Source organism: Zootermopsis nevadensis, unplaced genomic scaffold, assembly GCF_977971745.1.
Source record: "Zootermopsis nevadensis isolate Lab colony 2312 unplaced genomic scaffold, Znev_1.0 Znev_ptg000028l, whole genome shotgun sequence".
NCBI classification, from domain to species: Eukaryota; Metazoa; Arthropoda; class Insecta; order Blattodea; family Termopsidae; genus Zootermopsis; species Zootermopsis nevadensis.
This window is the reverse complement of record NW_028259160.1, coordinates 9,814,100-9,827,197: the sequence shown is the minus strand read 5'-3', so window position 1 is coordinate 9,827,197 and position 13,098 is coordinate 9,814,100. Positions and strand designations below refer to the sequence as shown.

Sequence of the window (13,098 nt, the reverse complement as noted above, 5' to 3'; positions counted from 1 at the left end):
TCGCGTCAGTCTTTCATCAGTCGAAGTGCAAGGATGTCTTTTTCACAAGTGCAACGAGTGCTCATTGTCGAAACTCGTTCTTACTTAACTCGCCGGTATGAGTTAAGGGATACATTTCCCGGCTTTCCTGTCCTAAACAAATAGACAATATCACATCTGGTGCATTTCGGACGTCACTTCAGAAAAGTGTTACGGGTTTACAGCAGACATGAGGAAAAGAGTGAATGTATGCATCACTGAACGTGATGAATATTTCCAACACTCAGTACAAAATTGTAATCTGGTTTCTGATTTCGATTTAATTTACTTTTTTGACAAAAAGAACATGTGTCAAAAATGGGTTGTGTGACTGTTCGATCACTCTATATATGTTCGGGCTTCATAGATGAGAGGCTGAGGTGTGGAGAGTGGGAATGTGTTGACGAACTGAGCTACTGCTAGATTCTCAAGAAATATTATGTGGGATTTGAGGTTTTTATAGAAGTTTACAGACGTTTAGAGATCCTTTCTGCCTCCATCATCAGGGCCATGAAACTTAGTTAAAATATATGTGACACTGATACCGTTTCAACTGTAAGTTGTGTGTCCTGACCAAATCTCTGTCGTCTGTTATGTACGCCTATAGATTTTTGAAATTAAATAATTTTGGAGAAAAATCGTGAAGTTCCACTTCGACCTCACGAAAATTAGGGGTTTATTGGATCGATAAGTACCAACATTTAACTGTTCTTAAAACTTAAAAAAGAGAACAGACCAACAATACGAAGCTAAATTGAAATCTGCAGAGTACTTTCGTAAATAAGACACGTGAACGGACACGGTCTTCCTATTACGCGTTCATTTAATATAAAGGCACGTTAACACGACCGTTCCTGAGTTGGAACACGAACAAGTGACGCAGCTGGCTTAGACTGAAATCACTGAGCTTTACCGGCAGACGCAATGACAAGTTACAGTGTCGGTGTGTAACTTCTGATGTAATGTCTTTTTTTATAGACATGACAAGTTAGGAAATTTGCTATTTTCTGACGGAGTATCAACAAAGGTGTGTACTAATTTACAACCATCAATCTTAAGTACGCTCAAATATGATTAAACAAACTGATGATGAAATAAAAACACTAGCGGGAAAGGTCCGTTGAAATTCTACGGGAATGACTTTCTCGAATTTCTGCTCCTATCTGCCTTTCTTTTTAATATACATTTAGTTACTGGATTAGTTAGATAAAAGCTTCTTTAGCAAATGCTGCACGAAAGATGTGGTATCGAAAGATGTACACGAAAATCGACATCTTAAAAGTTTGAAATAATTTTTCGTCAATGTAGCTGTCGTAAAGTAAGTCACAGAGGATATAATAATAACAATAATAAAAATAACAGCAGCAGCAGAGTGAGCACAAAGAGCGGGAGACACTGGAAACTCCTTGAAAGGAGTTTGGTATTTTCTTTGAGGTCTCGTTCCTGGTCTTGGATACAGTGCGTAGAAACGAAAACTGTGCTGTGAATTAAAGAAGTTAGTAGTAGTAGGAGAGCAAAAATCTACAATTGGTTCACATTGTATGGCAATAATCGATAATTAATGTAGAGCGTATGTTCTACAGAGAACAGATACTAGCAGCTATTAGAAAGTAACTTATACTAAGGACCACAAATAACGAGCAGCCCATCTAAAATTTGAAAACTTACTCCTTCGATAAAAACTCGAACTTCCGAAATAGTAATTACGTTTTTTTTCCTACTCGGCATAAAATACAACACAGTTTCCAACATTAATTGGCCCTATTAACGATTATTACGAAAACAATTATTTCATAGTCTGCAGAATAACCAACCTCATAAACGGATTCATTTAATAATCACCGCGCCAAATTACACCTACTAGAAGACAGAATGGTTGTATACATATTTACCACTCTCTTATTAAGGTTTACATTTCTTGAGCAGTCTCTACTGTCGGATAATTATTTTTTTCGATCGACCCAAAGTAGTAATTAATTGATTTATAGCAATTTTTGTAAACTATGAAATTAACTAGAATACAGTTACTGAATTTTGTAGATTTATCATAATTCTAACGAAAGTGAATATTTAACAAAGAAAGAGGTGCTACGTGATTTTTATACAATGAATTTATATATTCAAACTCGAATATTTTGTTAGCAATTGTTATTCAATATACGCTTACATAACCTCTTCAGTACTAAAATATCACGTAACGACTTGTATGAGAAGATGGTTATTTTCGTTTTAGTTAGTGGTACTATTTATAAACGTTACAATGACAGGCTGAGGGAAGAAGTGTCTGAACTCGTATGATAAGCTGGTGAAAAAGCATGCTTATCACACTTAATTACTATAGGCCTATTGTATATGCAGTGCAAATGCACATGTTTGGGAAAAACTTACAAAGACTGTGTTTCCAAACACTGTTTTTTCTATCTTCCTTCAACTGTCGTTTAAAGCAGTCACCTGGTCTCAGCCTGTTTGTTTTGCACTACAGGTTTTAAGAGCAGCCATGACGACTACCTTTCTTCTTTTGTTTTTGTCCTCTGCCGCCACCGCCATCTCTCCTTCTCTTTCTCTGTGTGTGGTACTCACTGCAACCAACAGTGGCGCTGAGTGTTTTATACAGGGTGCGGTTCGACTATAACATACATCACACCCTGCTGAGCAGTCGAAAGCCATCTGGTAGCAATATATATTACGACCATGATCGAACGTGTTCTAGAAAACATGCATTAGATTCGAATTGAAACAAAGTGAAAAGAGAGACCTCCACCGTGTTTATGCAGAGGGGTTAATAAAGAATAAAAATTACTGCAGAATCCACTCTAACACACCATGCAGTCCTATGAGAAACAACTCAAAAACAAAAGATTCTGATTTCCAGTGTCTGTTGAACTGTAAAATGTGTCTTAAATAATGAACAATTTGATTCTTCAGTGACATTTCTGCTAGTCTAAACACCCAGACATGGCACAAATGTCTATTGAACAATCGATATTAGACACGTATGATTTTCGTGAAAAAATAGATGTCATTCTAAAGTTTAAAAATTTGCACCAGCATTGTTATGATTATTAACATGATTATTAATTGAAGACTTCGAATTCTCAGATCATACAGTAATTACTAGAAGAAACCAAAAACATGCAAAATCCTTCAGCACAGCCAGCTGAAGACAATAGACAACGACCAAGGTGTTGTGTGTCGGCTGTATGAAACACAACTCAGACAATATATAATGACCAGCATAAGGTTCGCGTAACGGCTCGGGATACCTAGGTACCCACAAGAGGGTGCCAAGATTAAATAATTTTCATAAAATTGGCACTCTCCTTCTCCAAGATTCGTTTTGACGTAATTTATCCTTCCACCTGCACTTAGGTATTCCAAGTCGTTCTTCCCTTTTCAGGGTTCCATTTATGTTAGATGTTAACGATATAAATAATTTATGGTTGTCATAATTTACTCCACGTTCTAACATATGAATGAGAAACATGTAATAAAATTTGGAGCAGATTTGGTTTTTGCGATAACAGTTATAGTATTTCAGTCAATGCATGGTATAATTTGTCAATCTGACCTGCCCAATGTGGGGTCTCCTTAGTTCCTTCATGAAACTAAACTTATCCGTTTTCCACACGGCACAAACACTTACTCTCTTGGGCCCTGTCCCTTGTTTTAGCAATATAAAGACTGACCCATCTTCTATTCAGGTGTTTGAGAATTATTTGCACAAGTATTTTTCTGTGTGACCTTTAAGACAATACATAAATGGTGGAGTGTGTAAACTGTCGCAAACACGAAACAGGCGGCAGCTCTCAGCGACACACAGTGGGGCATCCATCACGACGCACGCCATGCAAAAGTGGCACATGTTTCACTACACCTACATAAGGAATGCATTATGGAACTTTTGCGAGGTCCGAATCGAAAACCAATAGTAGAACTGGGGGTCAAACTTCTCACCTTTGCAGTACCTATCTGTCTATTTATCTGTCGAAGCTGAAGTGACAGGTCTAATCACTACTTAGCGGCTTGGAAATTCGTCAGACAGAAATGCAAATACCGTGTAAACCGGGATGTACCCGTGTAGACAGTAGCAACGACAGTGTGTTCCTGTAAGGATCCAATGCGCCAAGGTGTCTAAACCAAGTTGTAAATGATTTCATTACCTCTGTCCTTCGAAGTGTGTTAAGGGCAATGACAAGGCATGTTTCTTTAGTGGCTGAGCTGCGATGTAGTCAACACGTAAATAAATATTGGCTACTTGTCTGCTCCTAAGTGTGTTTTGCCCGAATTTCTTGGACACACTCAGTCCTAGAGGGCTCTTCTAAGAATTCTTAGGGCCCAAGTGTTGCGTCTGCAAGTAGATTAGCTCATGCGAAATTCCCGAACTCAGCTCGGAATACGAGGATATGTAAGATGAAAACAGAAAACATGCTTCTGTGTAAATTCGAAACAACAATTCCGACCTTTAATATTTAGGTCCACTCTAAATCAGCAATAGTAGTAACTAACATCATTCGCTTCGTATGTCATAAAAAGTAGTATCAAGATAACCCATAAAAGATGAGACACTTGTGAAATCAAATTCATGGCAGAAGTTCAGGATGGGTTTTCGATACTATTTATACTTATTTTGAAAAATGTTCGATTTTCAGAAGTACGTCGATGTTTGGTTTGTCCACAGTAAATAACTAGGCCTATTTGGTTCAGAATCTAACGACTGAAGCTGTGAACTTGTAAAAAAAATTATTCAAAAAATTTAGGCCTATATAGTCGACTGAGATGGACGTATTTCAGTTTTCTTCTACTTCGGCTGTAATTTCTGGACTTACAAGTCTGAACTTTTATCCATTAGTCGTTATAATAACTGTTTACAAGAGAATAAATGCTGGAGTTTACATGTAAAATTTAAAATTATTTTGTGAACACGGAAATGAACCTTTGGCTACCATGAAGGACGGAATTTTTTTTCTGATGAGCAGCTTCTCAAGAAATTAGTTCATGGAAATTGGTTTTGATGAGACAGACAGGTTCAAGGAAGAGGGCAACAGCGGACATTATTTTATAATGATGCATCATCACCTTCCATAGCAACAGAGAATTTCTTGGATAGTTTCGTACCTGTCACATGTTAAGCATATATAGTATAACGCGGACGTGGTTCATTCGCTAGCTAGTCATTTAATTAGTCACACGGATATTAAGGCAAAAAGCTTGTTAGTCACTTAGTCAATTTGAACTACTCGAAGATCGAATTACAGGAAAGTCTGCATTTTTCCCGGAGGAGTTATGTGCCACTGTTGCTGTCACGTGTCGATGTCCAGAATTGAAGGTTTCGTTGGAAAGTCGTCGTGTCTGCTGGCCGGCACAGTAAAACATACACACAGAATTTTTTTGTTTATACAGGTTGACAAGTGAGAAACTTTTGATTCGGTCTCTTAATGGTCAGAGTGGAAGAAGCTGGATGGAAGCCATCCAATTATATGTCGTGTTTGCACGCCTGGAGAACATTTCGCTATTATCACACAGACTACTCTTCTGTTGATTGACTGATTGATGGATCGATCGTTTATTGAAACAAAGGACCTCCACATCACACTTTCAAACATAATTTTAATATCTACTAAAGGAGAAATTCCTTGTTAAATGGAATTTTTCAGAACTGCACTGCACCTTACCAGCATAAATTTTTCTTTAACTGACTTAATAACCAACGTATTATGCAGAGCAAAGTCCTTGTTTAGAAGATAACTGTCGTTTACCTTGTCCAGATATACACCGTTTTTATGGAACACGGCTGATCATTAGACCTATTGCATTTACAAGAGTCCGCTACTGATGTTCTACTGAAGCCATTCAAATCCATTCCATACCATCATACTCTATTTTTCTAAATCAAGTTTAATATTAGATTTTGACTTGAGGTCATGATATTTAGCTGTGCCAAAGCATCAGTACCTGTATAAGAAACATGGAACACAATTTCCAAATGTCCTTTGTACTACTTTCAAATGCAAATGGATCGCTAGCTTCACGCTCTTTCGCCTACACGCCCAGTAAAACAGAAGTTCATTCTTTGCGGTATTTACGATCTCTTAAACTACAGCAGTTGTTTGGCGAATGAAATTAATTCTGATGAATGGTTTTGGATAGTTACGAGCCTGATTAAAAGCACGAACCCGACATTCGCTTGGAGAGGCCGAGAAAGACATATGAAACAAACATAGAAAGATATAAAAGTTGTTTTAAATGGCAGGTATGCCGTCCAAAATTCGACCTAATACGTAATGAACTCCATGGTGAAACATTTTTCATGAGAAAGTGACATTCGCTCAGTTGGCCAAGAAGTACCCCACCTTTTTCTGGAACTCAACGGATCATTGTTTTTTCACATGAACCATAACACAATTATAACAGTTCCTGTCGGACAGAAAACTCCACACTTTCAATTCCTACATGTTTAAAGTTTGTTTTAATGTTATCATTCCATACACGCAAAGGTTTCGAAACGGATATACTTAAAAAAAGCACTACCGATACACCAAGCCGCAAACTACTTGGAATGTGGCAAAGGACGACCATTATCAATTGGGTAGGAGACAGGAATATGCATCTGATGGGAAGAGAAATATCCCTGCACAGGGATTTGAACCCCGAACGTCCAATACGTAGCTCATTACTTAGGCTGGACCAGCAAAGTTTACTTAGTTAATAAAAGGATAACTACACCAGGTTAACTGTCATGTCAGACTTACTTCAATACCAAAATATTATTATCCTGAAGCTAGCATGCAGCATCCTGTTAATGAACTACATCTCATCTAAAATAAAGTAAGCGCAACGCCTCGGAGGTAAGTGGAAACACGGAAGTGTAGAAAGAAGACGACACTATAGAAATCAACACAAGCAATGATGGGATAATCGGATGGAGGGAATTAACGCCTTCCTGATGGGGACTGAATTCCGATGATCCCATTCTAAACAGCGACGGTTACGAGTGGCAATTTCGATGTACACCAGCAGGAACAAAATCATTGATGGTGATGTGTCAGGTTGTCGCTGCAGAAAGCAGGAAGAAGATGGTCTTCTGGATGTTGCACCGTGTAGTCCAGTAGAAACTACCCGACGTTTTAGAGACACTTGCTGCATCCATCATCAGAGCGAACAAGGGCTGCAGCGCTTCGGAGGACTTTCTGCACGACGTCACAATCCAGAATATCAGAAGGCTACGTTTCAATCAGTCTTCTAGGTGGGTGAACTTTGGGCTTTAAGACCCGGCTGTAACAAAACGGCTTCTCGGTTACGTAACAAAAAGAGTCTCGGCTCAAGTTTATTTTGAACAAGACCGAGGGTCTGGGGGACAGGGAATGAGCGGCTTTTTCTCCTGTCGGAATTAATGGCGAAGTAAATGGCGCAAGATTATAAGAATGCGAACCTGTTTTCCTGTATCTTGTAAGTTCTTTAATTGCACTCAAACTACCTCGATATTTCATGAGAGAGACCTCGCATCGGGGCAGTTAACAGCGCTATCTGAAGGTGACAATAGCATGTATACATGTTCGCTTTCTCTGTTCCGCTACAGATGGTAATATAATTCTGTATTTGCGTCTGTAGTGGCTTTCGGTGCCACTGTACCTCTGTCTGCCTGTATCTTATTCACTTATGGTTTGTTTAACGACGATGTCACTGGTTAAGATTTTAATCTTAGAAAGAATGATTAATGAATAAAAAAGATGTGGAAGGAAGCGTTCATGACCTAATCTAAGATAATCTTCTAATATTTTTGAGGGGAAACTGAGGGAAAAATATGAAAATCCTGTCAGAATACCCGATCTTCGGAATCTCTAAAATTGGTTCTTAAGTGCGGACACACAGACAGACGGACGGAGCGAATATAATATGGGATCCATGGGGTTGGAAAGGCGCCTAAAGTGAAAAGCACGTGTATGTTAGTGTATCGTTTCTAAAACCTCAGATAAAATTATAATATTACTATTATTTATAAATCATTTGAGAATGTGGACAGATTCAAGTACTTTGAAAAAATACATGCTAAATGTAAACGGTGGATTGTTGATGTGCGTGTGCCTAAGTGACTTGGCTTAGGCCCCCCGATAAGTGCGCTGTGCTTAGGGACTAAGGAAATTTCACGTTCACCGTAACTTAAAGAACGACTCTGGGGGCTAGAAAGCTTTCTGTCCCACGGTAAACTCGAAACTTTACAAAGGAATGAGGCTTGTAGCCAATACATTTACAAGCAGTGTCGAGGTGTAAGAACGCCTTAATAACGCGGTGCTTTGGCATAACTCTACATGTTCCTGTCACAGGAAATACCACGCATGTGGAGTGAGAATGGCGGGACATTCCGTGCGTTCCAGAACGAGGCACTATCGAGACGTTGCTCAAGCGCAGCGACAAGCAATCTCGGAATCCCTACAAATGGCACCGAATTTTTAGAATGTTTCGGTTAAAATCTGTATGTTCGTATATACGTACTCTTTTACAGTCTTATAAACAACATGTTTGTTTTGAGGTTTTCACAGCGGTGAGTATGAAGATTTCTGTCTTCTGGGTTGTTGCGCTGTGTAGTCTGGTAGATATTTACCAACGTTTCAGAGGTCATACTGCCTACGTCATCAGGGCGATGAATGTGCCAATTGGGTGGCACATTCATCGCCCTGATGACGGAGGCAGTATGACCTCTGAAACGTTGGTAAACATCGACCAGACTACACAGCGCAACAACCCAGAAGACAGAAATCTTTAAACAACATGTTATTGGTAACGTTTTAAGTATTTATTATTTTCTTTTATGAAAGAAAAACGTGCCAACTGTATCAGGAGAAAATCATCTGATATTAATCTCCCTTCAAAAACCTTTTTAATACGCCCCTTTGTCATATCGGCTTCCTTTTGGGTTCAAATATATTTTCGATTCAATTTCAATTACGACTGTAACCATTGACAACTTCGTCGTATATTACGTATCATCAGTATTCTTATCTGAGTGAAAAATTTATACCAGACATCATATATTTAACAGAACTGACACAAAAATTACATGTTTCACATTAAGCTGGATTTGAAATAATACTTTAGGAACGTCTCTGAATGTTAGTGTATGTGTTTAATTATCCACAACTACAACACGAGCAGAACCAGATTTGAAACGAATTCTCTCACGTTTGTCGACATTTCCATTTGTTCTCAACACCTTTTGAATTATTTATATACTGTTATGACACCTAGGAAGATTTCGTGTCGTTCTTATAAGATTGTTAATAATGTACTGTGAGAGACTGTACAAGCCTGCCACAGCTAATAAATAATTCCCACCACGAAGTGACATTGCTGTTTGTTTTATATTCTCCTATCTTTTATAAAAATCCCCCTTTTCTCAGCAGTTTCTGGAGGTGGACGTCTTTTGTTCCATTCCTTCTTTCTCTCTCAATAATAAAAATAAAACGCCTGACAGCAGAGAGGTACCCGCCACCCGATAAGTACGACGTACAGCTGTGCATCTTCATTTCTTTGTCTTCTTCCTCTGTCGCTAGTTATCATTTCCTTTATCAGGTTTCTACTTTCTTACATGCTTTCCTAATAATTTCTATTACACACCTCGTGCAAAGCGATTTCTATAACCTCTGAATGACGTCCTGACGTTCCCCGATGTGATTTTCAGTAGCAGGCTTACTATTGAAATTTCAGTTGTCGTAATTTTAAACAAAAGTCGTGTAAGTGACCTTTCCACGACGTATATAAAAATTACTTATAATGAGGAGATCACATCTTATAGTTACTACATACTTAATTTAGAGAAACACTCGACGGATTTCGACTAAATTCATCAAAGATTACGGCAGCATAGAAAATTTTAATTAAAAAATAAAAATCTCGCAAGCCAACAACTCGTAGCTTACAATAACTATTCAAGCGTCACGCATAGGACATAATTTTGGTTAAATAAATTTATGTTTAATATCGAGTGAAGTCTTTAATCTTATAAAGATATCTTCTAGCTGTCCTTCATAAAAAATGTTTCATTATTTTATATAGTTTTGTGTCATGGTTGGCTGTGCTATTACTGCTGTAAGAATTATGTAATTCACCGGACGTTGGATACAGTTTCAGTAAACAGAACTACCGATGGCATTGTTAGGGAAATACCAAAACAGAAAACACAGTTAACAGACAATGAACTAAATGAAAAGTATCAAATTCCACTTATAGGTGAAGTCTTCTGGAAATATGACAACGATTTATAAAATATTTCAATGCTACGAAGAACAGTAAAAAAGATGAAAAGATAAGAAGTCGTAAGTGATTACATCTCGCGTTTTGTTTCAAGTGATAAGCTGTCAAGTTCACACTGAAAGCGGGAGTTTCTTGTTCAAATCCCGATCCAGGTGATTAAAGTGTTCAAAACAGAACACTTCTCTACACGCCGGAAAAGGCTAGTAACTTTGACACTTGTATTAAAACGAGTGTCAATTTAGGCAAAAACGAAAGGGGGGGGGAAGAACAAGAATAATAATAGCCAACTGATTTACTTACAGTCTTATGACTTTAAATAGTCACAAGATAGCCACGGTGGTCTAGCGGTTAGAACGCTGGCCTTGTAATCCTGGGGTCTCGGGTTCAATTCCCGGTGGTGCTCAGATTTATAACTTGTGTTGGGCAAGGCCGTGATCTAGGCAACACGGAGTTTTCCTCCGGGGGGCTTCCCCGGTTTCTCCGTGACATCCCAACAATTACTCCATTCACACACAGAAGAAGGCAATGGCAAACCACTTCTGTATCACCTGCCTAAAAACATACATGAACAGGTCCCAGTCCGAGAAAAGGATGGAAGGATCCTGTTCATGTGGACCTGTCGTCAGACAGAACACTAAAATAATAATAAATAGTCACAACACTAAGATTCGGTATGACCTTTACAGATCTGGGGAATTTTTGATTTCTTTGTTTATTCAATAATGGCTCCAATATCTTAGATTTTGCAGAGAATAATAAATTGGACTATATGAAAGGGAGCGGTCGTGGATTAATTTAAGGCACTTCTGGCATTTGCCTGGAGGGTCTGAGTTGAACCACGAGAAACCTCCGTCAAATTAGTCGGTCTCTAGGTCGTGGCTTGAACATGAGATCTCATGAATATAGAACGGCAGTGAAAACCATTCGACCACAACTTTTGTTGAGTTCTGGGTAAAAATAGCGTAGTCTATACAGATAAACCATAAATGTAGGCCTACTACACAACAGGCATTTAGTAATAATGGGAAATTTAACGTTTGTGAAGAATCATGAACACTTCTAATGCTGATGTTAAAAGCTGAAACATATTTCAGAACTTGTCCATATATTACAACGTTCATTTTAGTGACTTCTTCTGGTACGCGCTTGTTTGAACAAATTAGAAACATGTAAGAAATAACTGATTACTTTAATATATTAATGTCACAGTCTTTACTTCGATAACTGACTTGAACCACGAGTGATTGATAAACGTTGTATGAGCTTGTGTCATTATGTTCAATAATTGATATGTTTGCTGTTTATGACAAAATCATGCCAATGCATTTAATGTCTTTTAATTCCAAATATGTCTAAGGCTCCAGACCCAACGTTTGTCTGCATAGAGACCCCGTATCCAATTCATGATTTTCTAGCAGACTGAAACACGCAGAAAAACTGAGTTAATTATAAACGCGTTTTTAGAAGACAGACATTTATTTTTAGTTACTGAAATATGCAGGCTACTGTACAACAAGGGATGTTCCGAATTAAACCATCGTAAAACACTTTCTACAGAGTACTGCAGCCATCTTTATGGGTGGAAATGTTTGTTATCACGCCCCATTAGGAAGCAACATGGCAAGGACAGCTATCAATCAAAAGCGCCTTTCTTCTCTTCAACAAACTACGATATCGACATTAGAAATACAGCGGGGCTGATCTATGCCTCATTCTACTCACGTTACATCCAACTAAACGCAAAAATAACGAAATTTATACTTTAAAGCCGTCCAAATTTCTTGGTTTGGAAAATTTATATCGGGTTGAATTCTTAATTTTTTAAGCAACAAAAGTATAATAATAAAATAAAGACATGTCAGACGTAATTTGGAATTTAATGTTCCTCTTTTATCATACGACGCTTTAGTCAGTTCCATGTTTCAGTTCACACCGAAAGACGGAGAAATCTGTGATCATCTTCAGGACAGTAGTGTAAAATAGAGGCTAACGTTCCTTACAAACTTTTGTAGCCATCTAAAAGCTACGCGGCCGAACTTTCACCCCTGCGGAAACCTCAGATCTAATAAATTATAAACTCATTATGTCGAGGAAAGTCACAGAAACATCCAAGCTGGAGGACTGCCCCTTACAGGAGGTCGGCGACTGCTTATTTAGTACATCATCTGCTACTCTCTGCATCTGGAAGACGTCTCCTACATCCACAACCAAAGGATGCGCCATGCCATGTTGAAAAGGCAACGACTTAACATGGAAAGTTGGTACACCTGTGTTACTAGTGAGAAATTTACGCTACGGCGATCCCAGGACTTATATTGTGATCGCGGGTTTCAATCCTATATCGATTAAGTTTCAGATTTTCTTCTGCGTTATTCTGTACACATCGACGCCTTAAGACTGAATGATTCTACGAATTCTCACCCGTTTTCCAATAAATCAAATAAACAACAAAATAAACAATACCGTTAACTAAAACGGTACTAGAAAAAGTCGCCACATACTACGAGGTATGGACCATAGCTTTGTCACAGTTGTAGCTATCGTCTGTTGGGGTCGTAACATGTCACCTGTCAGTCCACGCTACTCTTGTCACCTCGGCCATCTCTTCGGGTGGCCCCAACGAGGGTCATCGCGCACCAGGGCACGCAACACTGTCTGAATCTCAAGTCGCAGTTCTGTAAATGCGCTGACACGACGCGTTCCATTGCTGGATTGACATTTGTACGAAGACACAGGGCGCCTAAACTACATTGTAGTGTGTTATCGATAGCAATCTGATAAAGATGACAAATTAATTTGCTTACATAAGCTATCTTTTGTGACGCTTCTCGG

The 13,098-nt window shown here is 38.5% G+C and overlaps 1 protein-coding gene across 2 annotated transcripts in view; it reads right to left on the bottom strand.

Moving 5' to 3' along the window:
* The window catches only part of LOC110839403 (Fanconi anemia group J protein homolog), a 147,879-nt gene that overhangs the window by 113,343 nt on the left and 21,438 nt on the right, over positions 1 to 13,098 (bottom strand). The gene's annotated exons all lie outside the window — the stretch shown is intronic.